The sequence below is a fragment of the Anser anser genome (assembly GCF_964211835.1).
Source record: "Anser anser genome assembly, chromosome: 6".
In the NCBI taxonomy this organism is placed as follows: Eukaryota; Metazoa; Chordata; class Aves; order Anseriformes; family Anatidae; genus Anser; species Anser anser.
Window position 1 is genome coordinate 37,983,617 of NC_139726.1, and position 27,075 is coordinate 38,010,691.

Below are 27,075 nucleotides of genomic sequence, written 5' to 3' on the forward strand. Positions count from 1 at the left end.
CAAAGCTTATCAAAATGAAGATTAATTTTACTTCAGTTGCAACATGGCTGGAGTTTTGGTTTTATTCCCAAGTTCTCATAACTTTGCAGCTGATAGTAAAGGGATGTGGCTGCTGCCGCTGTGTCCCAGTTCTCTGCTCCAAACTGCTGAAGTCCCACGTTACTTCAGATGTGTTTCAGTACCTAATGCCACACTAACCTTATCTGAATTTCTCATTCTTTGGTTTGGCAGCCAACCTGAGGCATAGTATCCATCAACTTTGGGCAGAATGAGTTTCCATTTTTAACTCTGCCCATTTTTAAGGCTCAGCTTTTTCCTTAAATGCAGGTACCAAAGTATTCTTAAAAGGCCTTTATGCACATTGCAACTAAGATTATCAGGATGTATGTCTGACCTACAAAGGAAGGTAAACATAATATGCCTTTTGGTTTAAATGTGAGATAGGACCTATGCATCTTTGTTAAAATGATCCTCAGATTAACAGTAAATCCTCAATTCTCAGATTAACTCAATTCTATCACCTTTTCTGACTGTGACCAGAACATTAAATTAAGAAGTGCCTATCACTGGTTTTACTGCCAGAGATGTGCACTGGGCACCAGAAAATGAAAAGGATTGCAAGGGTGAAGCCTTAGTTTTTGGAGGTTGGAATGAGCTTATTTTCCGTGGGGGATAACAGTCAGCGGTTTGGGAGGCACAATCGTTAAATCCGTCAGGCAGTCACTATAAATTAATAGAATTTCACCAAAGACCATACTTTGTAACATTTGAGGGCCGGGGCACAAATGTTTTAATTTGGATAAGATGAAATGGAGTTAAAATTTATGTACTGGTGGGGCCGGGGGGCAGCAGGACGGACACACAGACAGAAGGCCACTCGTGATGGAAAAGCATGGGGAGGGCCACGGGTGCAGGTGGACGTTCAATACAGCCAGCTCGCTGCCCTGATCTGTAGCCTGCTGACAAACAACTGCCGCCAAATTACCAGGAAAAAAAAAAAAACACTCTCCCTTAGTTTGCCCTCATTAGTTTTTAATTACACAGTTCTGAAAAGGTGTTGAAGAGGTGCTAATTTGAGCAGTTCCTCTCTGTTGTGGACTCCTGCCACCCCAGGCACTGCAGAGAAGGAGAGCAGCAGCCAGTTATCCCTTTTCTTTCACTTCTTCCTTATTAAGTACTCCAGCGGGGACTTGCATATTTACTGTTAACTGTTCTTAAACTTTTTGGTGCGTGATATTTTAAGGCGTTAATTCTACATCAGAAAATCCAGAGCCGTCCCCATAGCCTCGGGTTTCAGGCATTGTGTTGCTCCTGCCCAAAGCACCACGATCACATCGCGGTTATGGCTATGGAAGGGTTGAGGTCCAACATCTATGCGTTGAGAATAACCCTCACCTGACAAAGACCCGTTACCTGAGTGTGACTATGGCAGTGGACGCATCTGTTGAGCTTTCCTTTGGGCAGCCCTGCAACAAACATCTGGAGCTTTCTCTCAGTCAAAGAAGCAGTTGCTGTAAGGAAGAATACTGCGTATGACCAGCTGTTCAAAATTTTGTGTTATATACTGACCACTTCAGCACACAGAGCACTAAAGCATACTATTCACTTTGTCCTCTATAGCTGGGAGAAGTTTAAAGCTGAAATTTCTGTGTGCACCCTCACTGCTGCTCAATAAGCCCAATTTCTGTAGCAGGATTAAAGTGTTTAAATGGTGCTTTAGCTCTAGCATGTGTTTGTAGGAAAACAGTGGCTTAATTCATATCTTTGTTTCTGGGCTGGATGGTCCCTGGAGAGGTTCTCTCCAAAACAGTTTATAGAGGGCTTTAATTTTCAGGAAGACTTCTCGATTCTGGGGAGTGATAGCACCTGTAACATTCAGCTTGTTTTCCATCTTCCAACACAGCAAAAGAGAAAGCAGCTTGCATGGTTTTAGAGCACAGTACAAGCAACACATGCCCTTAGACCAGGGATTTGTGAGGTCTCACCTATGCAGCATGTGTCGGGTAAAACCCTACACAAAGTATATTGGAGGTGATGTTTGTCTTGGAATAACGTGAGGATTTTCCCTTTGACATAGTACTAATTTCAGTTTATTCTGTGAGTCAGGATGACTTCACAGTGCCTAGCCTCATCCTTTGCTTTGGGAAAGCACTCCCAGAAAAGTGTTCCTATTAGACATCTCTGTTCCTTTTGTCAGATTCCCACCATGTGAATGTCTCGTTGGATGCTTGAAGGTGTCCACTTGGTGTTTTCAATAAAATCTGTATTAGTTATTCCTGGGCTCATGCTGAGTTGTCACTTAGTTTCTCAAGATGCTACATTTTTTCACTTTAGAAAGCCTTAAATTGTTCCAGTTTATTCAAAAAAGTTCTATTCAAACAGATTTTATTCTCTTAAGAGCATACCTGGAAAAATAAACGCTGTTTATTAGAACCTCTGCTAAAATAAAACTGTGTTAGCAAAGGAGAACCCTGACAGCTCTGGGAAAATGTAACCTTGCAGAGGTGGAGGGCAGACCAGGAGAGAAAGATCTGAAAAATTCATTTTTTTTTAAATGCATTATGGTGATCCAAGGTCAAACCATTTTGATTTGGGTCATTTGTAATAGTAACATCAACAATAATGATACATTTCTTTCACTTTTTACGCTTTGAAATCTGTAGTACTGAAAGACATTCCTCTAAATAAATTTGATGATATTGGATGCCTGCTTCTTATCTAGCTGAAGCATTTCCTTTTCCTGGAACATGCGTTCTTAAATAGGAGAGTGGAATACCAACAAAATTAGGTCAGGTTAATATTTTCAGTAAAGGAATTTTGGTCCAAGAAGGCGGGTAGATTTAGAGAGCCTGTTAGCTGCCCTCTGATATGTCATGCTTGGTCTTAACACTTCAGGATTATGAAAATTGAACTGAATTTCACGTATGAAGACAAGTGTTTGGGGCTCATGGTTCTCAGCTTGGTGTGTGGAGGGGGGGAAATTCAGCCAAGAATAAGACCTTCTGCTCCAGAAGGAAAAACACATGCCATTATTATTAGTAATATAATAATTAGTAATAATTGGTATTTTCTAAAGCTATAGGCAATAGGCGATAATTCTGAACATGGTATGAATTATTGCCTATAACTAATGAGAAACATCCTACAATTTTAGCATTAGGGTTGTTTTATTTTTTATTTTTTTATTTTTTTATTTTTTTTTTCCTTTAGTGATGGGATATGGGAAATGAAGTTTTGGAGGTTGTTTTGTATCTTGAATATTCCCCAGTACTTCACACCTACACTTTCATGTGTTTTTCTCTAATGCAGAGACAATTTTTCTATTCTTTATTTTCATTTATGTTTCTGAACTACAACTGTCTTGTGTATTCCTCTCTGTCTCCCAGAATCTGGGTCTAGCAGGCAGGGTGCACACCTTCACTCTAGTCCTCATTCGTAGTAAGTTGTGCATATCCTCAGTGAGAATCCTGAGCTTCTTGCCCAGTTTTATTCTGGTACCAAGATGCTGATCTGCTGCTGTGATGTTCTAAAATTGCTTTCTCTCAGCTTGTGCCGTATTCAGTTTTTCTTCACAATGGAACAGTTAGCAACATCAAATAATAGTTTCAGACATGCTTTTACACTAAGAAATCTAATATTCTGAACTACTAATTAGTAATTTTTATGTCCTACATTTGATTTTAACCATATAATATCCCATTTGTAATACTATGACGTGGTGTTTTATGTACTTACGCATTTTGTGAATATTTTAAGAATATAAAAAATATTTTTGAGTAGCTAATATTGAAATCAACTTTATTTACATTATTTGATTGCTTTGGGAGATTATATGAGGTGATAAAAACTTCCCAGAAATCTTATCCATGGGTCTAACAGCAAAATTAGTCTTATTCTCAGACTGCGAGAACTGTTCTATATTTAGGTTTCTAGTTAATACGTTAACATTTTTAACATGATTTATGCAAGTTCAATTAAGATTAGAAGAAACGGGAAAATATATACTCCTAAGGAAACAACTTTATTACTTCAAAAATTAAAACACTTGATTAAAAGGAGAAGATCTTGAAACCTGACTTCCACTCTTCAAGGCTGCTTCCTTTATCTTGTCTGACTTGTTTAATTTCACTGTGGTCATGATTAAGTGCTAAGCCCAAGTGGACTCAAATGTGGACGCAAATGCTAATTATTCACGTGTTACTGGAATGCTCTGAAGTGTTTCAGTATTACGTTATTGACTATATATGTTTTAGCAAGCTTGAGTCTCTTTAAAACAGCATTACTTGTTCTGATCCACATCATCCTATAAATTATTCCCCTCTGGTTTCTTCTTACTACTTCAGTTAACCTTATTTTTTGGTTCTTTTAATCTATGATTTAAAGTTAATATTCATATGCTGTTACATAATTCTTAGCTGGGGGATTAATTTTGTTGATTTGTAGCTCAATTTCATCCCTTATTTAAGAACATGGGGGTTGTTGTTAATTTAAAAAAAAAAAAAAAAATAGTCTGCCGTTGTATCTTTTGCATGTTCTGTCTCTGCAATAGCTGCCTTCTATGTTGTTTGGCAATGTGATGGCTTAAAAGCAGTGAAACTTCTGGAGGAGCTCTCTCGGAACATGAGTCACTTGCTGCCCGATAGCAAGCGGCGGCAGCTGGGGCGCGGGATGCGTCCTGCTCCCACACACCCGGCAGTGGGGCGCTTGGGCAGCATGTGAGACCAGGCGGCTTTCCTTGTCACCTCGCCTGGCTCTGAGCCGGTGGGTGCTGTGGAGAGCAAGAAGGGTTTGGGTGCACATGGGGGAGACCTGGCAAGGCGGGGAAGGCTCAAGGTTATCTGCAGGTGGTATTTTGCCTTGAATAAGGTTTGGCGTGACCTCTGGGCATGACCTAATTTCACTGTTGATAGCGTTTCTTCTGGTTATTTAGAAGTGGATGAGAAAAGCAGTTATAATGCTGTGGACAGGAAGGGAAAAAATCACAGTCTCAATCAAAAGCCCATTTTGACAAAATGCTATGACTAAAGCAAACTTTGAGGATTAAATTTATGTAATTATGGGAATTAACAATGCAGAACATAGTCATTTCTTTCGCTGCTGACTTCATTGTCTGAGTCTTTGTCATATGGTTAAGTCCTTTTTTTTTTTTTTTTTTTCCCTAGCAAAGAACTATTCATGGCAAACCAGAGAACAAATTGCTGCTTTCACAAGCTTGAAACTTTCCATCATTATGGGAAGGAAGTTCTTACTAGAAGAACACACAAAATCACTAAATGTACTTATGTGTGAGTGAGATACATAGTACTTTTCATTAGATAAATTAGGACTATATTAGAGGTTAATTTTGGCTGAACCTTTGATGTGTGATAATTTTCAAACTGTTGAAAGCAGCTCTTCAGTCCTAGAGTGCTTATTTCATAGTGTCATTATTTCAAACCTGAATGAATGTCTGTCATCATGATTTCCCAAATCACCACTGTTTTTTGAGCTGTTCACTCCCAGAGAACTAAGCACATTGGTCATTGCCTAAATATAATAACCAACTATATCTTAAACATGTCATAGAAAAACTATGCTATATATAACTATACAAAACTTATATATACTATATAACTATATATGTAACTTATACTAAACTATACTATTAGGAGTTATATGAAAAACGTTTTTCATTACATTTTCTTCTGTTTTCTTTTGTTGGTGTAGAGGTAAAGTACAACTGGAAGGGCATAATATACTGCAAAGCTTTAATCTTTCTAAAGCTTTCCAAACATCCATGAACAGAACAATTCCAGAATAAATTTGGTAACTTCACAAGGAAACTAGTTGTTGTTCACGTTTGTCAGTTCAGAGCGGCTCCTAGTTCCTTAGCATGTGATTGTGCCATTCATCTTTATTGACAATGGAGCTGGTACCAGAATCAACAGGAAATTTTTAAAACCAATGTTAGGTTTTGTTTTTTCCCAGTTGGTGTTCCTCAAGGTGCAAGCAAGCTTCTTTTGAACTGTAGGTGTTTGATCACAACGTATCTTAGTCTAAGAAAACTTTTATTAGATAAAAGTTCTCAAAACTTGTCTTTGTTCCAAGAAATTAAATAAACAAACAAAAACACCTGTTGGTGACAGTTAGGGTTCTTCTCTGGTATTTCTGAGCCTGTATCATTTTTGTACTACAGGAATAGAAATTAAAAGCAACTTTTTTCTGAACAGTGGAAAAGTGAATGTGAGGCAGCTTCAGTAGCCAGCCTTATTTTGCACATTGTGTATTAATGTGAGAGGTGGCGTACTTTTGAGTACAAAAAGATTTTGTACAGTGATCAGCTGCATTTTATCTTGTTGGTCAAAAAGCAACTCAGTGACATGAGCACAGAATGCATACTCCTAGTATGTGGCAAACAGACATTGTTTTAAAAAAATTACACTTTATCCCTCAAAACTGAAGCAAACAAACAGGCTCCAAAACATAGGAGGGACCAAATAGTAATGCAAAAAGATAGTGTATTGCTGACTACCTGCATTATTTTTGACTTGGGCATGCTATAATATTCTTCCACACTGTTTTGCTTTTAAACTGTAGTAGAATAATTTTGGTAGTCATTGCCTGTGTCTCTGTTCTTGGCCTGTTCTCTTATTTTCTAGCCAAAGCTGTCATTTCACATAAAAGTCCAGTCATTTACCTTTTTGCATTTGTGAGTATTGTGAGTGAACTCCCTGTAAAATCTTTATCAACTACAAAGTGAGTTTTTTTTTTTTTTTTAAATAGCACACTTCAATCCAGGCATTGAATTTAAGTTACTATGAAGTTGCCAATGACAACTTGAACTTGTAATTTTTCCTGAAAAGGTTGTTTTGTAGTAGAGGTGATACAGGACTAAAAGTACTCCTGGTCCCATTTATTACTATGTGCTGACTTTCCTGTCTTCTTTATGTAAGTCTGTTTATGCTACTAATTTATTAATTTTTACAGCTATCTCGAGAATCTGTGTAGCAACCTTGGTGCTTAGATTTGACCTAGTCTGATGCGACCTTGTGCATTAGTCAGTTTTGCAATTGCTTTCTTTATGTTTGTTCATTCTTAGCTTGGGAAGTAGTGGGACCACTTAGATACCTTCAGACCTTTTCTTACCTCATTTACCTTATCATGGCTTCTACACGTCAGGCCTGAGTGGAGATTCCAGTCTGCTAATGGTTTCCGTGCCAGACTTCTTGTATGGAGACTGGCCTTCAGGAACCCTTCTTCCTTCTACGTCTTCCTTCTGAATTTCAAATTCCTCTGCTGCACTTTTCACCATATTAGTGACCTGGTAAATGGGAGGTAGCAGGGATTGCTCATTTTATTTTGTCACTTTGTTTTGAATGCTTTTTTGGTGGTAATGATAGAATCACAGAATCACCGAACAGTTCGGGTTAGAAAGGGCCTTAAAGACCACCTAGTTCCAGCCCCCCTGCCATGGGCAGGGACACCTCCCACCAGACCAGGTTGCTCAAAGTCCTATCCAGCCTGGCCTTGGGTACTACCAGGGATGGGACATCCATAAGTTCTCTGGGCAACCTGTGCCAGTGTCTCACCACCCTCAGAGTAAAGAATTTCCTCCTTATATCTAGTCTAAACCTACCCTTTTTTAGTTTAAAGCCATTACTACTTGTGTAATCAAATAGTTCACAGCAAACTTACATTGCTGTATGATCCCATTGTCTCAGTCCTTTAACAGTACTCTTGCGTAAGTGGTTTCAAGGCCCAATACGCACCTCAAGGGGAAAGGACATTGTCCTAATATGTTTTTATAACATCTAAGACAGTGGAGCATGATACAGAGTGGAGTCTACCTTAAGCAATGGATAAAAGTAAAAGAAAACCATGCTTTTGTACCTGTGTCATTGAATTCGTTTCTGATAGACATGTGGCGGTGAGGAATCTGCCAGTCCCAGCACCGCCGGTTATGAGGAGCATGTGTGTGATGCGACCCTGTTACAAAGCAGGAATTCAGCTTCCCAAGCAAGAGCTGAAAGTCGTAAGCATGGTGGGTTTACCAAATTAAGAAAAGAGAGTAAGACATCATCTCTATAATCCCATTCATAGCAACGGTATTACACGTTCATGAATTTAGGGTTTTTCCTCTTCAAAGGACTACTGAAATGTACTAGCACATTATATTCAAAGTTCAGCCTTGATTTTTGATCCTGATCAAAGGGATACACTTCAAGTGTTTTGACATCTAATCCTTTTTCCTCACTTTGATCGTTTCAAACTGAGGTACAAGTAACCACTTCCACTGCCTGTGTTAGCCAAGACTGAAAAGCATCTTATCTGCAGATAATGGATGCTGCTGCTTGGAACTTCATCCCCTTGATATTTGAGTGTAAAAGATGTCTCTCTTCTTTTGCCTGGGGTTTTTAACACTGTTGCACAGTATCATGGGAAAAAGGGGAAAAATCCAATCTACAAAGTACTTTTTAAAAGAAAAATCTATTAAATAATAATTTGGGGCCATCAGATATGAAACCTTCATAGGGTATGTGTGAATTCTGTGCAATACAGTGTCAATGAGGCCTTAGAGAGTAATAAAAGATTAAAACAAACAGGCGCTTTATTGTTGTAATATAAAATTTCTCATGAGATGCAATCATTAGGCAGATCATTACAGACTTTTTTTTTTCCTTCTTGTAACGTAAAACAGAGCTGGCATTTACTGGGGCTGATATCTTGCACAATAAACTCTCAGAAAGATTTATGGTGGCAGCAGAAGCCACATAAAAGTTCTGTGGTGTTGAGTGCTATGGGATGGGCTCCAGCAGCCAGCAGCCAGAGGGCTCGCCAGAGTTCCCTCCAGTGCCAGTGATGGGGCAAGGGGGTCCTAACCAGTCTGCTGTAGTCATCTTCTGCTTTTGTCACCAGGTTGCTTTGAGAAGATAGTAAATTCTTGCAGCTGTGCCACTAGGTTGGCCTTGAAGCTGTAGCAGTACAACTGTGACCCAAAATACTTGTCTAATATATCACTTGGTAAATTTAAGAAGAATAAATGCTGGGGAAAGTCATTTCCTGGTTTTATGTTTCCTCTTTTTTAATGTGCTTTTAAAAATCAAAAGAGATCATTTGTATTCAGTTCTGTAAAGGAAGGATTGTGTGTAGGGTTAAGTAGCTGAAAATAGCACCATTTTGCATCCATAAAATATCACCAGTTTCTTAAGACTTTTTTTTTTTTTTTTTAATTTTAATGCTGTCTTGCTTTAGATGTCTTTGCCTTCCTCAGACGATATTGTTAAGCATCTTTTAAGAGGGACCCATATCATTTTTTTTTCAAGAGTATGTAGGGAAATGCAGGGAAGATAATACCAAAAGTGAGGAATCCTGCTGTCCAGATCTTAACCACAGTGCTAAGCAACTGGATTCCATCTCCAGTCTTTCCATGTCCTTTTAGCTGATTGCTTTCCTCCTGTGCAACTTTCCTTTTTCCACCACCTTTTTCCTACTCCTTGCCATTATTTTGTCCTGCTTTTCCCTGCTGAGGTCCTGTACTTCCTCCCAGGCTTCTTCTTTCTGGACTTTGACCCCATCTCTCCTAATGTGGTGGCTCCATGAGTGGTGAATAGGGCAACTGTTTGGGAGCAGGAGGGGAGTGTGGACAGGCCCCAGTTCCCATCTCCGGGCTCCACCAGATGTGACAGGGAGGAGAAGGATGTCCTCAGGCCTTGGAAGCACCAGGATGGGCCTCTGTTGGAGCAGAGGGAGAAGCTAAGGAGAACTCGCTGTTACTTGCTTACAGCCTTGCTAATGAGTGATGCTTCACCCGCTGTGAGTGACAACATGGGAGACGAACCACTCTCACGTCAGTTGAATGGCACTCGGCAGAGCTGGGATGGCTGCTCGGTGTCTGGGGCCTTTTCACAGTTTACATCTCACGTTTGTTTCTGGTCTGGTCCACAGTGGGAGCTGAAAAATCTCGCAGCGGCTTCATGAAGCAAATAAGTCCACGCCTAATGCACGTAAGGCCGTCAAGAACTTTGTGGGACTTGTGCTGCTTTGTGTGTTTTATGGACAGCAGGGCTGAAAAGGAAACAAGTGCCAGCAGGTAATTTTGTTTTCCAAATAGTCCAGGCATGAAGTGTGTGAGCTCCATTTATCATTCCAGCTGAATCTCTGTGGAGACTGACCTCCTGTTTGCCCATTTTTATCATTTTTTATTATTTTTTAGTTTTCCTTGACTAAGTGTAGCCTGCTGGAACAAACATTTTTGAATCTGAATTTCTAACCATGCACAAATGATAAATTGCTCTGTTTGTTCAAGAAACCTTTTTGGAGGAATGTTTTAATTGTAATTAATAAGAGGGGAAAAAAGGCTGATCATTGTTGCAGGCATTCTTTGTAAGCAAAAACTGTGTTGATAGCATCAGCAAAGACAATAGATGTGAAAAACAATTCTGTAAACTTGGAGGGCTACAATTACATGATTTATTTATTTTATGTACAGATATATTAGGAATTTATCCTTTGTTTCAGAAAATGTTAATTTTAGAAAAGTATTAAGCTATAAATACTGAGATGAATTTGCTACAGCTTTCCCCCATCATTTACCAGGTGTAGAAAAGACCAAGTTAAAATAGCAATGAATGTTTTACACAGGTTTTTCCAGTTTACCTGAGGTTCTTTATCATGGAGATGCTGTGACTAAGACAAAAAAGACAAAATATTGTTACTAACTCTTTTATTATTTATATCCTTGAAGAAAAACAAACAAAACCACAACCAGAACAGACCACCTTTCCTTCAAACCTGATTCTTCCACTGTTTGTTAGCAGCTTTCAGTGGTAACACAAAACTGAGTGATCCTGCCTTCAGGAAGATGGCTCTTTCTCTGGAGAAAGAGGAGGTACCAAGAATTTTTCCAGAAGCTCCGAAGAGACGACTGTAATTCTTTGTCTTTGATCAAAATGTAAGTGCTCTATTTCTCAGTTTAAACCTATGTGACCTTCTGCAAGAATATATAGGCTGAACAGTCAGGCAATTAATAGGAGAAACTGTAATCTTACACTACAATAGCATTTCATTATCCTTAAAATAGCCAAAGAAAAGAGATTCTCTGATTCCTTTGACCTGCAGCATCTGAGTGGTGTTTTCAGTTTTGCAGAAGCACTGGTCTGTTCCTTCATTGCTGTCTGCGGCAACTTGAGCATGCAAGGGTGAAAAGGATAAGCTGTGATGAGTGCCATAAAACCGAAGGGAGCGGAGAGAGATGCCTGAACAATTCAAAGTGCTTTTATTAATCCCTCTTTCCATAACTTCATAGAGGGAGGGGGAAAACATCTCTTTCAAGCTTGGCTAGACTTCGAATTAGCCGCTGTCTTCCTTTCATTGTCTCGGCACTTTTGTGGTACTGCTGCTGTCTTGTTAGCAGCTTCGGCTCATGAACAGCCAGTCTGTTCCTGCCTGCAGAGGGGCTGTAATTTCATCCCATCTTTACAGATATATTGCTTTGACTTTGTGGTGAGAGCTCTGAGGACACTCTCAATGCTAGCTTTAATTAGTTATTTTTGGTTGTTTTTCCCTAGTAAAATTTGTTTCCATTTAATGCAAACGGTAATTTGCTTTGAATACCTCTATGTCATTGCTTGGGTGATGAAAGCCCTTTCTTTATGAAAAGAGTCTCTTTGCAGCTCCTTCTCAAGGCATACAAGAGAGCCTTCTTAAAAGCTTTTGGAAGAGCTGGATTCTAGCTTTCTAAATGTAGCAAGGACATAATTTGGTAGGCTGAAGATTTTCCTAACTATTTTTATAAATCTTTCTTGGATAGTTTTACTTATGTAGTAAAACCAAAATACACTATTTTGGCATGTGAAGTGCTTTATGCCTTTACATACCATCAACAGTAGGGAAGAACTTGACAAGCATCTCTGAAGGAGGTGGGGTATATTCCAAAACATGCTGCAAATGCTCATTTGTAGCTTGTCAGGAGTGTGCTGTAGACAACATTTTCTGTGTCGTAGCTATCAGAGTCTTCAGGTGGTTTGTGGTGTGTCTCTTGTTTTGGTGTGTGTTTGTTTCGTTCTTTTTGATTCAATAACTTGAATATTGAACCTATTAAATAGCTATTCAGAAAAGAGGAAGGAAGTCCTATCTGGCCCACAAACTGTCATAACCTACAACTGTGTATGTCTTTTTACGTATCTTAAAAAGCTAAATCACTTTATAAAATGCAAATTTTCAGTGCCAGAGCTTTTCAGATATCAGCCCATTTAGGCTGTCTTGTATGCACGTTTTGCTTTGTTGTTGTCCCTGGGCACTGTGTGAAGGTTTCTTCTCACCAGAAGGCCCTGTAAGGACAGGCTCTTACGTGCTCACGCATCCTGAGCACATGAGCATCAGTATTTTGCTGCTGATAGCATAATACTGTGGATAACCCTGTGTTTGCTGGCTGAATTCAAAGGTATATCTGCTCATATGTAAATGTTATTAGTAACTCTTTCAAGAGAATTTTGGCATAACTTTCTTCATATGGGTTTCATGCTTAACATCTAGTGAAAGAGATGAGTTCTGTCTCTTAAGATCCCTTGGTTTGACTTTCCTTTTGAGCAAGGGATTTGCATTTATGGTCCATCGTTTGCTAAATGTTTGCAGCTTGCATACTTTACAGTGTAAAACAAATGAGTCAGTCAATGCTTTTCTGAATCTTTTGGAACAACATAGCATAACGACAGGTTGCATAGAGAAATGTCTGGCACTGAAAGCAGGCTAAGAGCAAATTGAAGGCATGCATTTCTTTGATGTGTAGCTTGTCCTGAACTGTAGGAAGTGGAAATCTTTGGGCGCTTATTTTATTAACCTGAATATTTCCATTAATAAAATAAGTATCTAAAACCATAAGCAGTATTATAGTCTAGAACCAGCCTGTGTGTGAAAGCACTCACAAGAGTCTCTTAAAACCCGGTAACATCATAGGTAAGTTCTCATTTATCTAACACAATGAACACAAGATGTAATTTCATTAACAACTATTCTGGCTATTAATACCTGGAGAGGATACTTGAACGTTACCCTACAGCAAAGAATAAAACACAATGATCTCTCTCTAAGAGTTAGTGTACACAATGTATGTAATATGCTGTAAAAGCTATTGGGGATGACAAAAGAAAAACTGGACCAAGTTAGAAAGATATTTTTTAAAGATAAACCTTTTTATATACAATGAAAGGGGATGAATCTGATTTCTTTCTCCCCACTTTATGAAAGTGCTGATTGCTGTGTGGGGAGGTAACGTTTATCAAGTTACAAAACCGAAGGTAGAAGTAGAAAAGAAGAAGAAGGTACAGAATAAAACCCCAACTTTGCTACAGTATTTCATGGCTTACACAGATCTGTACCAGGTAGCTTAGCCTTGTTAGTTATAGATGCTGTGACACACTACAGTTGTTGCAATCAGTTTTTGCATGTCTGCTTTGCATGGTTACAAAAAGCTTTTTTGCCCTTTTATTTAGAGCTGGTTACTGCTTTCAGATACAGAACATTTACCTACTTCAACAGGAGAATTGTTTTTCTTAATTTACCAGCTATTCTTCCTGTCACTGTGACAGATCTCAAGCTACCTCAGGCTCAATCCCAAAAGTAACTTCATGTTTGCTTTAAAGTCAAGAAGGATCTGAAAGAACAATGTTAGGTGTTAGTTTTATATTGATTAAGGCCATTTCTCTCTACTAGAAACATCATTGATACCTTTTGCTTATTTTGAAATTTTTTAATGTCTTGTATTTTAATATTGGTACACTGTAGTTTGAGTACTTTAAAATGTCATAAATTCAAGCAAATTCTTAAATATATGTATATAGTTTTAAGTTTTAAGAAGAATGCTTGGTCACTTCTGAGACTTCATAAGGAGAGAAATTGGAAAAACTTTTCTGTGACTCAAGAAAGTAGAAAAATGATTCCAGTACATTCCAGTGGCTCTCCCTCCTATTTGAGGGAGATGCGGATGGATTTTTCATTTCTGAGCATGTTACTCTGTCCAGCTGCACGCAGTATATGGTGTTAATTCTGCCTCTGAAATTTAGACAAATGCTAATTTGAACCAACGTTGAAATTTACTGAGAAGGGGCTATTTTGAAGAATAAATCACTTTGTTTGAACTGGATGTGATTTTTTTTCCACTTCAGTTAGTGACTGAAGTGATAATAACACAATGTGACACACATTCGTATTTCACACAGTATAGGAGGACCTGAGCTCCACACTCACTGAAAAAGTTGGCAAACAAACAATTCCTTCATCAGATAGGTGTATTGCAGAGAGGGAATTCAGAGAAGCTTCACTGGCACTAACAGAACCTAAAATTACGTCTACTTGGCAATGCCTGTGGAAAGATTAAGTGGAAAAAGAGAAGGAAATATCAGAAGCTGATAATGTTAGATGATGATATCCTCTTTGTGTTGGTGGAAATATACTTGGCAGAACAGCGGTGTTTTCCAGTTATCTTGTATGTCTCTGACCTTTTCCACCAACGGGAGATGTGCTGATGGCTCCACAGAGCACAGACTTGCGCTTCCCCCTTCTCGGTTGTGCATCAGGGGACAAAGTCACCCTTGAGAAGAGGTGTGTTTACTTATTTCCAAAGGGCTGAGGTCCAGCATGTTGCTGCACTGAGGTTTCACATAATATGTAGCCTGCAGCCAAGGTGCCTCATCAGCACCACTGCAGTAGGAGTGAGGCTGGCCCGGTGCCACCTTATCCAAGAGTAGTTGCTCTACAGCTGGGTGGGTGTTGTGGGCTCTTTTTCTTCAGGCTTGGCCAAATTGATATGGTTCACTTCTGGTTTGAATGCAAGAATTTGACTTTGCTTCGCAAAGCTGCCAATGCTTCTGCAGGCAGGAGGAGGCTACTTTCCTAAAAGGCATCAAGCGGAAGGGAGGCATTTTACTGGTTTGGTTCGATAACCTTCTCTATGTTCTTGGTGTAGAAAGGAAGGGCTGTGGAGGTCAGAGGAAAATGAATTAACAAAACCTGCTAAAACACAGACCAGGAACATGCTTTTGTTGGCATAGTGGCAGTCAATCCAGATTTTACAGGAAACACTATTAGAAATAAGCAAGCTTTTTTCTCTTAAAGAGATTTCCAGAAATATTAACTGAGATCTCAGAGTGCTGACTTAATTTTTTTCCCAACACCTGGAGACAGAGGTAATGCCCTGGCATATTCCAGTGCACAAACTCTTTTGCACAAACATAACAAGGCAAAATCCTCTGGTCAGGAGCAGCTTTGCAAAGCATTACGCTAAACACATATGTATTTGCCTGTTTTTGACTGGAGGATTAGTAATTTGTTTCTTTGTGAAACTCTACACTGAGCTCTTAATTAAGCTTACCAGGCACAAGTGCACTTCAGGTGATCTAGACGACCTTTAAAGGGCCTGCAGCAGATGGTGGGAAGTCTGTGTTCGCACAGTATTCTGCTGTTTTGTCTGTTAAATAAGTATCTAATTACTCCCAGTCTTATCTTATTTCAACACTGTGTCACTAAATTACTTACATGGCTGTAAGTAAGGTAATCCTTTGCCAATCCGATAAGCTTTCAGCTTGACTTTTTGGGAAGTAAACTTGCACCTGATGAGAATTTTCTTTCGTGCAGACACAAACGTCTTCCAGTACTTTTCCAGAGGCTCTTAACAAGATCATTTACCATCTTTCCCACATAGCTTTTCTTTCAGCTGTTTCAAATAAATTGCCTGTGACAAATTCTGATTTTTAAAGTTTGTTTCTTGAGGGCAAAATGGCTTTTGTGATGTTTTACACTGTGATGGGCAAGGGGAAGTAAGCACTTCTGAAGTAATAGCATCAAGTCTTTGTATTTGCAGATACAGAATCATTTCCCTGTTATTTTTTTGAACTGCTGCCCACGTCAGGCAGAACGGCTATTATGTAGAGCAGCACTTAGGCGGGTGGTTGAGTCATCCAGAGTTAATTTCTTCTTGAGTATTGTCTTGAAGAGACCTAAAGTGCGAGAATAGGCAGGTTGTTAGTGGAGTCAATATCTAGATATTTCCTCACTTATGGCTCTTTTTTTTCCCCAGCCTTACTAATTCTGTAGTGGCATGTGAAAAGCTTGGCAGCACTGAGGCTCTCCCTTCTTCTGTCTTCCACCTCCATGTTACCCCACCTGCAAGCCTGTTTGCCATAAAGAACGTGCATTGCGCGTGTGCACTTCTGTGTATTGCAAAGAGCGACATGCCACCACCATCTATTCATACCTTTAATAGGTATTTTATTTCTTACTATCCCACATGCCTGTAGAAATCAGTGAAGTTCTGCACATGTTCATGGCATTCACACAGAGTTCAGTATAGGGTGAGGCTCCATACGCATAAGATTGCCCTTAACTTTTTACCTCAGCTGCTATTCTGCAGTAACAATATTGAGAGGGGGGAACGTTTAGGAGAAGCATAAAAATGTCACTGCTCAATTTTTTTATAGTGCTCACATGCCTCAGCTTTGCCACATAGGAGCCCAGCTGGATGTTTGCCACAAGCTTGGAAGCAGGTCTTTAGGCCAGTAAATGCTGACTTTTATTTTTGGCACCACTGTTTTCCTCCTTTGTTTAATCAGAAACCACCATTCAACTAAAATGGTGAGGAAAAGGGGCTCGGTTCTGTCAGGACTCGAGATGACATGTTAGGATGGAAGTGGCTGCTGTCCGTTTTGGTCTTGCAGAGGAAGGAAGCAATGCTCATCTTGTTTTCCTCTGTGAATGTGTATGTCTTGGTACCCTGTGATGCTCTGTCTCGACTCCATGCCAGCAGCATTAAGGGAGGTGGCCTCCTTGCTGTCTCCCTGTGTCTGCGAGGGAAGCAGAGTGCTTCATCCTGCTGAGCTGAGGACCGCTGCGCTACTGCATCTCCTGCTCTTTGCAGAAGCCCCCCTGCTTTTGCACAACAGTGCTTTGTCCTGCGACTTCCTCCCTGAACACCAGGAGGTGATCAGTTTTGTTCAGAAGCTTCAGGATTAGACCAGTATTCTTTTAGTTGCATTTAACAGGAGGTTAGATAAAATAATGCAATTTTCCCTCCTGTCGTGAAAGATCTGTGAGTCTCACCAGCATAGGGAAATGTCTTATTCCTGTAATTTCAGTCATTGTCCTTAATCAAATGCTCAGAACAAGATCCAGGAAAAGGCATGCTCACAAGCAGCCTAACAACCTCTTTGACTTTAGTTTCTGAGTTCCCATAAATGTTCTATAAAATAATTGTCCTTTTTAAGAGAGAGAGAGGAGGAAAAAAACACGTTACTAAGGGCAAGATGTTTAATATGTTTCTGGTAAATATGCAATTTAATCTAATAGCGCTGTTCTTAGCTGTTAATATCCATGAATGACCTATTTTGGCATGAGCATCTGAAAGCAGATCTGTCCTATTAACCTGCCAGGGTATCTGTTAGCCTCATTTTGAGAGTGATTTGGAAGAGCTTGATGAAGATTGTTGTAAACATCATAGCATGATGCCAGGGAAGTATTACCATGAGCACACTTGCAGCTTTTACTGCGTGATCAATTGCTAAAAAGGTCGCTTTGTTTATGCTTTTGCATTAGAAAGAATACCAAATTAAATAATATTTTGCTCCCTCTGTGACATGCTATTGGTAACTTTTGTTAAACTGGATAAAAACTCCAGCTGCAGAATTTGAGCCCTATCTCATTCTATGGGTTAGAAGCCATCCAAAGGATTTTTTTTTTTTCCCCTAAAATAAAATCCTTTCTTGACTTGCAGTGGGGTCTCCTATCTTTAAAAGACCTTGGCAGCAGTGGTATAAATGCAACCCCTGCTGGCTGTGGTTGAGTGGAGATGAAGCCTGAAGTCCCTGCCGTTGCCCTACAAACATGAGTATAATTAAGGATGCAGTGGAATGAAAGCAGCCGCACCACCCGGGAGAGGTGAGTGACCTCTTCACAGCAAGTCTGGGGAGGGCTTTGGGACTGCCTGGCTTTGCTGTCTGCATTGCTCTGTGCTGTGCCATGTTTAATTGCTACTCTGTTTCTTTTGTCTCAAGTAGGAGAGAGCCATATATTCTTGCTGCTTTTATCTGTGTCAGTAGATGGGAATAATCACGCAGAATTAAACTTGTTGCCACCATTTTAAGTATTTGTCTCCAGAAGGGTGCTTCCAGCTCATACAAATTTTTGAGCAAGGCACAAGAAAGCATGCAGCAGGGGGAGGCCATCCTTCAGGCATGTAATCAGGCTCTCTGGGGTTGCCTACCCCATGCCCCGGGCTGCAGCTGGGGGCTGTGGAGGCTCAGGCCCCACGGGTGCAGTGGGGGGCCACTGTGCCCCCCAGCCCTGCAGCATAGCATTGCTCCTTCCCCTCGTCCCTGCTTGGAGAGCAAAGGAGGATGGAAACCTACAACCCGTTCCCCATGTTCTGCTCATTATTTTGTATGTTTTCAACACAGCTCTCTCAAATCTCCTTTCTGAAGCAATCAATCTCATCTCTGAAGTAATCAATCAGGAGCTGTTTGAGTCTTTTCACTGCAGTTCTCCATTTCCTTAATCACTCCTGTTGTTCATACAATTGCCCTTGGACAGTACTTTACCTATCAGGTTCAATAACTGCACAGTACATGACTTTTCTCCCTCCCTCTTTTGCCTTGCTCTAGTTGATCTGTTTTAATACCTGTGGAAAAAAATCATATCAATGTAAACTTATTTTTCAAAGAGATTTTATGTTCGTGCATATACAGATAGTTTTCATAGCTTGAACTAAGCAAATGCTGAATTTAATTTTCTGTTTAGAGTTGCCACTATGGGGTGTTAAATTGTTGCTGCTATAATGAAACTGCACCAAATGTGGTAATGAATTTAACAGCTGTATATGCACCACAGTAGAGCATAACAAGTCAATTTAGGGTTTGATCTGCGGAAATACTGAATTTTTTTTAAAGCATTCACAATTCACAGCTGCAAACTATCCTGTCTTCACATAAGACTCCAGGAATTAGCTAAATGTTTATGCATGAGTTTAAGGATTTATTATCAACTGCAAGAACTCTTATTTCTAAGCTAAAACTTCAAAGAAAGGTAGTATAATTTGAGTAAGCGGTTTTGTTCTGAAATATTTCCAACCTGTGCAAGCAGCGTGATTTAAAAATGTCATTTCCTTAGGTAATAATCTCAGGCAATGTATACTGGAATGCTCACATGGACCTTTCTTGTATTCCATTTTTAATTTTATTTAGTCCTCTCCAGGCTTTGGAGAAAAGTTAAAATACACAAATACTTGATTCAGTTGGCCATGACTTCTCTGAAAATGGCTGACTAAATACTAAAGTGAGAAGGGAAGTAAACACATATTGAAATCATGAGAGCTTTTCTATGATGCTGAAGAGAAGTCCTTCAGAAGCTGAAAGCGGAGGGGAAGCCCTAGTTGTTCTCAGTGGAATCAGCTCTGTAGATTTCCAGATAATTTTTTTCAGGCGACATTATGTATTCGCAATTGCTGTATTAGCAAAGCTTGATTTTTGTGTATTTGAGCTGTTACTCAGTGATCATTTAACTACATATTTCATAAATGAACTGAAACGTACTCGTGGGCACGTAAAAACTACAGTCATAGCCAAATGTCGGTATCCATTTCCCAGGCCAGGAAATGAGATGGACATTAAATGGTTTATTTCCCGAATGATATAGGAAACTTGTAACAGGAATAAATACCAGAATTCATGTTTTCCAGTACAAAACAACCCTTTCCTCTTTAGCTATCTGATGCTCTCAACAAAAGGTAAGTATCTGATGTCAGAATTGTTAACACAGGAACCCCTGTGCTTCGAGGTACCAAAGATCCTCAGCACTGAGCTTTGTGCAGTGCACACACATACAGCTATGCTTCTTCCACTGTGCTTTCCACCCCTGTTGTGAGAGGAGTAGCTGTAACATGCTCAAGAAAGAATTTCCAGGTGCAAATCCTATTTGTCTGTCACTCCTATTTCTGCCATTCACAACGATGACAGTTATTATGCTATCAATTATTTTGAGAGGAGAAGGTGTTATATATCTTTTTCCTGGTAATAATGATTTCATAACAAATACTAAAATCTCATTCCAGAGAGTGAGGGAAGATAACAATAAAAAAAATACACATTATATAGCTTTCAAAAATTATACTGGTTTTGTAGGGACAGCCAGTGTCGAGTGATTCTTGCTGAAGACGACAGGCAGTTCTAGCCAACGATACGGAGACTTACCTGCATACAATCAAAGTCAACATTTTCATGTGGTAAACACCTGAGCCTGCAGGCGTTCATGCTTCTATGTTTTTCCGTCACAAGTGGTCACATTTCTGTCCTTATTTTATTGAAGAGGATGGTTAAGCATCCTCTGCTGGCTTGGGCAGCTCCTGGGGCTGCCTGTGCACTTTTGTAGTGCTGTCAGGAATGTCTGACAGCAAAACTCTGTCCTCGCCAGGTTTCCTCTTAATATGAGAATAGGAGGTGGATGGACCAGTGTTAGTGTGAGTGTGGGTTAACTTGGAAGATGCACCTTCTCTGGTTTTATGCTTTGCATTCATTCTTTTAAATTGCTTTCCTTTCTTCTCTTTGCTCCAAGGGGAAAGCCATGTTCTTTAAAACTTTAAAAAGTTCCCCATCAAGGTTCTCCCCTAATGGGCTGCTCTTCAGAAAAGAGAAAGTAGTTCAGAGTCTGTGTCCATTACTCTTGAGTGCTTGAAAACAATATTGAGACAGTTTTCATGTTCAGTCATGACAGAAATATTTGCTCTCTGTTTCTTGGAAACTTGATGTAGGTTTCTTCCCCATTTGATCTTGAAGCATTAGTTTTCTATTAAAATTTAAAAAAAAAGTTAAATATTCACTGATAGCTGTACAGTAACACTGAGTTTGTTGTATGTAGTGGAGTAGCAATGTTTTTTATTTTGAGATTTAAGATCGGTTCTACATACTTCAAAATACATAGAAAGAGAAGCAAAAAGCAACTTCCCATGCGTAAAAATCAAATTTCTGTGTATAAAATGTTTTCTTCACTTAGTTTAGGTATGGGCTTAATAAATTCTCCAATTTAGCCCAAAAAACTTTCAAAAATCATATATTTCTGGTTTGTTAGGTCTCCGGGATAGATTCCTGTAACATGACACTCATCAGGAGGAAGTGGGAATTGTCATTCCCTCTTTGTCATTGTCGTATGAAGGGAGAGAGATGAAACTCCTTCCAGAGGTAATAGATTATAACAAAAGATGTTACTGCTCAGGCATGGGGTGCATAGAAAAGAATATACTGGGGTCTCTTCCAGAGGTGTACTGGAGCTTATTGCAGGGGGAACAGGAAAGCACTGAAGATAGCTGCATTTTAATGGTATTAAAGTACTGCTGGAAAAACCATTCTAGCTATAAAATTATTTATGGAATTTGCAAGTGTCATATAAATGATGATCCTCACCCAAAGGTTACTGAAGAAATCCCAAGACCGCTCACCTCAGTATATGCCCACAAGCAAAGGTGTTCCCTCTTGTTGTGACTTCCTTTTTTTTTTTTTTTTTACAAAACAATTGGACAAAATTTAATCATAAAGATGGTATTTTGTCGAGCAGCTGTAATTTGCTCACAGATAGCAGTCAAGTCCACTAATTTGCTATATATTTTTATAACAGTCATGAAATCAAACAGTTGAGATGATAAAGGTGCGGCTCAGCAACAGGTGAGGGAAGAAATACAATACACTTAAAAGCAGGCAGGACTGCACATCAGAAAATACTTTGTTCATATACTTTGGCAATTACTTTCCTTGAACTATATCTGATAATGGTTGGTCATAAATGTTCAGTGTTTTTTGACTCCCTATTTAATAACCCCTAAAATATGAGATTTGGACAAACTTCTTCTACTCAGTTGTACAGGATGCATAGGAAATAATATAGCATATTATGCCAGATTTTTTTTGATGTGCTTCTAAATACATATGCTAACGTATAACACATGCACACTATTTTGAGGTTAAAATGTTCCCCTTTGCAAACAATATCTTTCTATTCATGTCAGATTTGAGCAGCGTGTGACAAGGAAGCTGTGACAATGATAACAGTTTTGGGAGGAATAAGTTGATAATCACTTTCAAAGAGCAGTAGGGATGCAGGCTTAAATAATGTCTGGAAAACTCCAGTATTCTCCCACGCACTTCAATACAGTATGAAACAATTAACAAATTTAAGTATGTTTTTGCTTAATGTGCTACCCTAGGATCTGGAGGCCATATTTATTTCCAAATGAATTATAAGCCCTTCAGGGCATTTCTGTCGGACCCGCACATCATTTCTCTGAAATGCTGAAGGATTTTTTTTCTCTGAAAAAGCAACTCAGGTGGGGTGTTAGGAGAGGGAACTATCACATTCAGTTTAATTAAAATACCAAGGAAATTTCGAGGAGCCGCGGTCTCCATGATGCTCTGCAAATTATTGTTTTGCAGTCATTGAAATCCATCCAAATTGCTTAGGTTAGTAACTGTTTTTCCACCTCATTGGTCCTGGTGGCTCCTTGCATCCAAAGGCTCTCTTCTGCTGCAAGTGCTGCTGCCTCCTGCTATATACCCCAGTCTTTATTGCAAAGTTACTGATGTTATGATAGAGTGTACAGGGCGTTTCTTATCTCACGTTCTTGCCTGGATTCTTGTCATGCTTTTTTTTTTTTTTTCTTTTTTTTCTTTTCTGTGTGCTGGACACAATATTACAACTTGGGCAGCATCCACTGTAGACACAGGAGCTATTTTCTGCATCGCACCCTCTGAAAGGCTCCAGAACATGAAAAATGATGGCTTCAGAGGCAGACAACGGGGATACTGAATGCAAAAAAGGACTTTCTCGCTCCATCTCTCCAAAAGACCCATGCCTTGTGACAGTGGTATCAGGGCAGCAGATGGCAAAGTGCGAACAGCATGGGAAGTCATCAGGAGTCCCTGGAAAGTGTATTCCGGGAAGCTGTGTGGCAAATCAGGGAACATTACAGACAGCACTGAGAGCAAGGCAATCGTCTGCATAGCCATAAAATAACCTTCACCTTTTCTGGCGGAGACTGACACTGCAGTAAACAAGCTCAAACTGGGGAAGGCACACGGTAAATGTTACAGATGAAGTCATAAAAGTCTGGCAGCCACACAGTTCATGTCCTTCATAAAATCTGTGAAGAAGCAAATGGGAAGCCAGGGACTGGCCAAAGTACCAGCACAAATCAATCTACCTTTCACCATCTAAGGGAAAGAAAAGCAGACCTGAAAAAGACCTGCTGAGCAGATCTCTTCCCAAACCCTGTTAATGCGCTGCCACATGTTACTGGAACTTGCAAAACAAGATGAGGTCCAAGAAGATTGAATGAGTTGGGACTGGTAGAGGGGCAGAAAAATCTTTTCTTTTTTTCTTTTAAAGTTGGGGTAGCCTGAGATAATTTGGTCATCTGCTCTCTGTGAGTCTGCAGTGGTCTGCAAGCCAGTTTGGGAAAGCTATACACATACCAAAACTACTTGCTGTGATTTGTATGGCTGCCTCGATCTGTTTAATTTTATTAAAACTTCCAGAGGAAACCATAGTAGATGTTTCACATGGAATAAGAGGAAATAATTCCTTGGCTTTGGAGCTTCTAAGGAAAACCCTTAAATGGAGATTTTATGTTTTATGAGCAACTTCACAATGACCATTTAGAAATATGCATCAGTTGGTTTTGGAGCCACATGCAGGTGTATTTTGTGCTGGAGTTCAGACTCTTTCCATCTTTCTCCTGCTTCTAGCTCTGTATTCCTCCCTTCGCAGGACTGCCATAGTGTGGTGAATTGAAGTGAACCGACTTGTCTCTGTAGGCGCCAGGGTCAGTACAGCAAGGCACAGGACCTACAGAAAAGAAAGAAAAGAGGAGAGCACCCTTCTTTCAGTGGGAACAAGTTACCAAGTGAAACCATATCTTGATCAGCTGGGATTTTGGATTGGCTTTGATTTTTCTTTGAAACTCCAGGGGAAAAGTAGTTAAGCTTGCCACTGAACAGGGCAAAAAGATGGACTTTGCTGTTTTCTGTGACTACCTAGCCCTAATCTGTCCTGTAGGATTAGCAACTCACCACACGTCTTCTGAAAACCTGTAATCCCTGGGTTGTTGATGATACAAACCTTTAATGCTTCTCTTGGACAGGAATAGGGTAAATCTCATCTTCCAAAGGAGCAGCTCTTGCACAGGGAAATGAAATTTCATCTCTGCATGAACTGAGCCTGCTATTTAAGTGATCCTGGGGGGGAAGAGCTGCTGAGCAATTTGTTGGGAGGAAAAACAACACCTCATGATTAACTTTCAGAGAATCATACCTTTTGGCTCTTGGCCACAAACATTTAATAGTAGGTCAGGCTTGCTGGAGCTGCTTTCCTGCCCAGAGCTGAACTGGTAAGTCAAATCCACTACTCCTTGACAACTTAATTTTGACTTGGGGACGAATCAGAAAGGAACGTGAATAATTATACAACAGCTGTCACTGCAGAAGAAAAAAAAAAAAAACTAGCTTGTAAGTCATGGCATCCTACTTTAGGAAGCATAAAACTTGTGAATGTGGTGCTGGAGCAGAATCACTCATATGTCCAAATTTTCTTTCATAAAAGAAAATCGAACTAGTTGACGAACTAGACAATTATTCCACAGATGTTTGGTTGGCAGCAGTTATAACACAGTTCTGGGAGTAAAGGAACATGTCTCATGTGCTGTGTACACAATTCAAATGACATGTTTAACTTGTCAAGAAAAAGGATTTTGAGCATAAAGCAAAATCAGTAAAAACGGGTCTTTTGGGATGTTTCTGGCTACAAGGCAAAGTTTCCTCCCCCCCAAAAAAATGAAACTTTTTTTTTTTTTTTTTTTTTTTGGTATTTCTGGATATGGAGATGGCAAAGATGAAACTGAGCTTGCTGAGTTACTTGTTCTAAGGCTGAAGTGTTTGGACATTATAGTGTTCTTAAAAAAAAAAAAAGGAAAAGCAGGGTTGTGCTGCTGGGGAGAGACATCAGCTGCTTCTGCAAATTAAAAGAGCATTTACTGCAGTAACTGACAGGGAACTGCAAAAAGAGAACAAGTATAAATTGAGCTAAAATAACAAACATCAGATTTTGCCAAACATCTCAAACTCAGATTGTAAAGGGAAAAGAAAAGAAAGATGCAACCCCTTCCTTCTTCTATTAATTTTTCATTTTGGGGGGACATCCAGGTCTTCATTCAGAACTTTCTGTTCTCCTGAATAACTATAAATTCAGGGTCAACTACTGTGCCTGGGAAGAGCTGCTCTTCTCATCCTCTGGATTTTGAATAAACTGGCACTTGGATTACCTGCTGTCCTCTCAGCCCTTGAGCATGGTACAGAAGACACCTCTCTACCCAGATTTTAGCAGACCAGCACCAGCTAAAAAAGGAAAACAATGAGAATTGGGGACTGTGAATGAATAATCGCCGTGATGCTGGAGGTTTTCAAGGTGCAGTTGGAAAGGGTGCGAGATAACCTCATCTAGACTCCCTTTGCTTTCATCAGGTTGGACCTGATAATCTGTAGAGGTCCCTTCTGAATGGGGCTGTGCAGTGATTCTAAGTTGTTTTCCTCTTATCTTTATGCAGGAAAATTCAGTTTTGCCCACATATAGCAGAGAAGCTTTGAAGCAGCTTTTCGTACGCTATATAAATATGTATGAAGAAAACTGTTTATGACAGGGTTAATTCCTTTGTGCATCTTAGGAGGCCTCAAAATGGATTTAAAATGCCGAAGTATTTATATCTCCACTTAAATTTTTCCTAACCTCTCCCCACCAAAGAGGAGAGAAGATAATGTTTAGAACAAAATACCAGTTATGTTTGCACTGTCAAACATGAATCCTTTCTGACAAAGAGACAGCCTCTGCCTCTTACAGCAGTATGTATACTACAGGTTAGCAAAGTTCTCCATGCATTTCTAATTTCTTTCACTTCTCTGGTCTTTGCAGTAGGTAATACTGACCCAGATCTCTTATCCAATCAATCCTTTTTCCCAAATTAGGGCAACGTTATACCTCCTCTCCCTGGCTGCACTTACGTTCTTGTTCTCCAAGTTTGTTTGAACTAATTCCCAGAGAGCCTTAGAATGTGCTAAATGTATAGAATATATTATTTTGCCATCTGTTTTGGGAAATAAACTTTTTCCCATCACATTCCTATGCTGCAATTATTTAAACTTTACGGTGAACTCTCCAGACTGCTGGTATTTATAGCCCTGTAAACATAATTCCCTTTGTTTTAACAAGAATAAACAAGGAACAATCTTTTCTCGATCAACTTTTGAAAAGGCTTTTGTTAACGCTCTGATGCAAATGTTGACACGACGGTTCAAGTTAAAATTAACCTTCATATGCAAATGTCACTACTGACATGAAATTTTGATTTGAGGTTCAGTCCTTGCATAAAAGTTGTGTTGGTGCAAGGCAACACATATCCATGAGCATTCCTATGATCTAAACGTGTGCTAGATCATCCAAGATTTTGTAAGAAAAACTTGTCCTCAGACAATTGAATGTTAATTGAAAACATTTTCATATCGCTCTGGGCAGTTTTACAAACTCTTGTTCACTGGTTCTCAGCAGCAAATTGATTCACTGTTAATGTGTCACCTATTGTTGTGGCTATTTCCAACAGTTATTTACAGCACACCAAAAAAAAAAATTGTCAATAAATAAATAAATACAAACACAGCCCACCTACTGAAATCAGTTCACCTTATAAAGTCAGAGAATCAAAACACAGCCAAGGTTTGCCAGGCTGGAGATTTTTTTTCTCTTTCTTTTTGTTTGTTTGTCACTGAGAAGAGCAGGGGAAACTTAGTATTAGCATAACGTTCTATCTGCATACGTGTTGTTCATGAAGATCTGGTACCTTCAAGCATGATATTTAGAACTTCTTATATATGCACAGCACTATATACTGTACTATTAATACATAGTAAATGCATGTTATTGCAATGCATACTAATATAAGTTGGATTTACTTCTTAGGAATGCATGTCAGATAGTGATTTCTTCTGATTTGTTCACGGCTGGAATTAATGCAGTATAGATGTGCTC

The 27,075-nt window shown here is 39.5% G+C and overlaps 1 protein-coding gene across 1 annotated transcript in view; it reads left to right on the forward strand.

The window, feature by feature from the left end:
* The window catches only part of LOC310902102 (uncharacterized protein), a 382,687-nt gene that overhangs the window by 52,479 nt on the left and 303,133 nt on the right, over window positions 1-27,075 (forward strand). The window contains exons 2-4 of the mRNA XM_083843085.1: window positions 9,925-10,069; window positions 10,797-10,930; window positions 17,741-17,904. The gene's annotated coding sequence lies outside the window, so the exon portion shown is untranslated. The remainder of the gene's footprint in view (window positions 1-9,924; window positions 10,070-10,796; window positions 10,931-17,740; window positions 17,905-27,075) is intronic.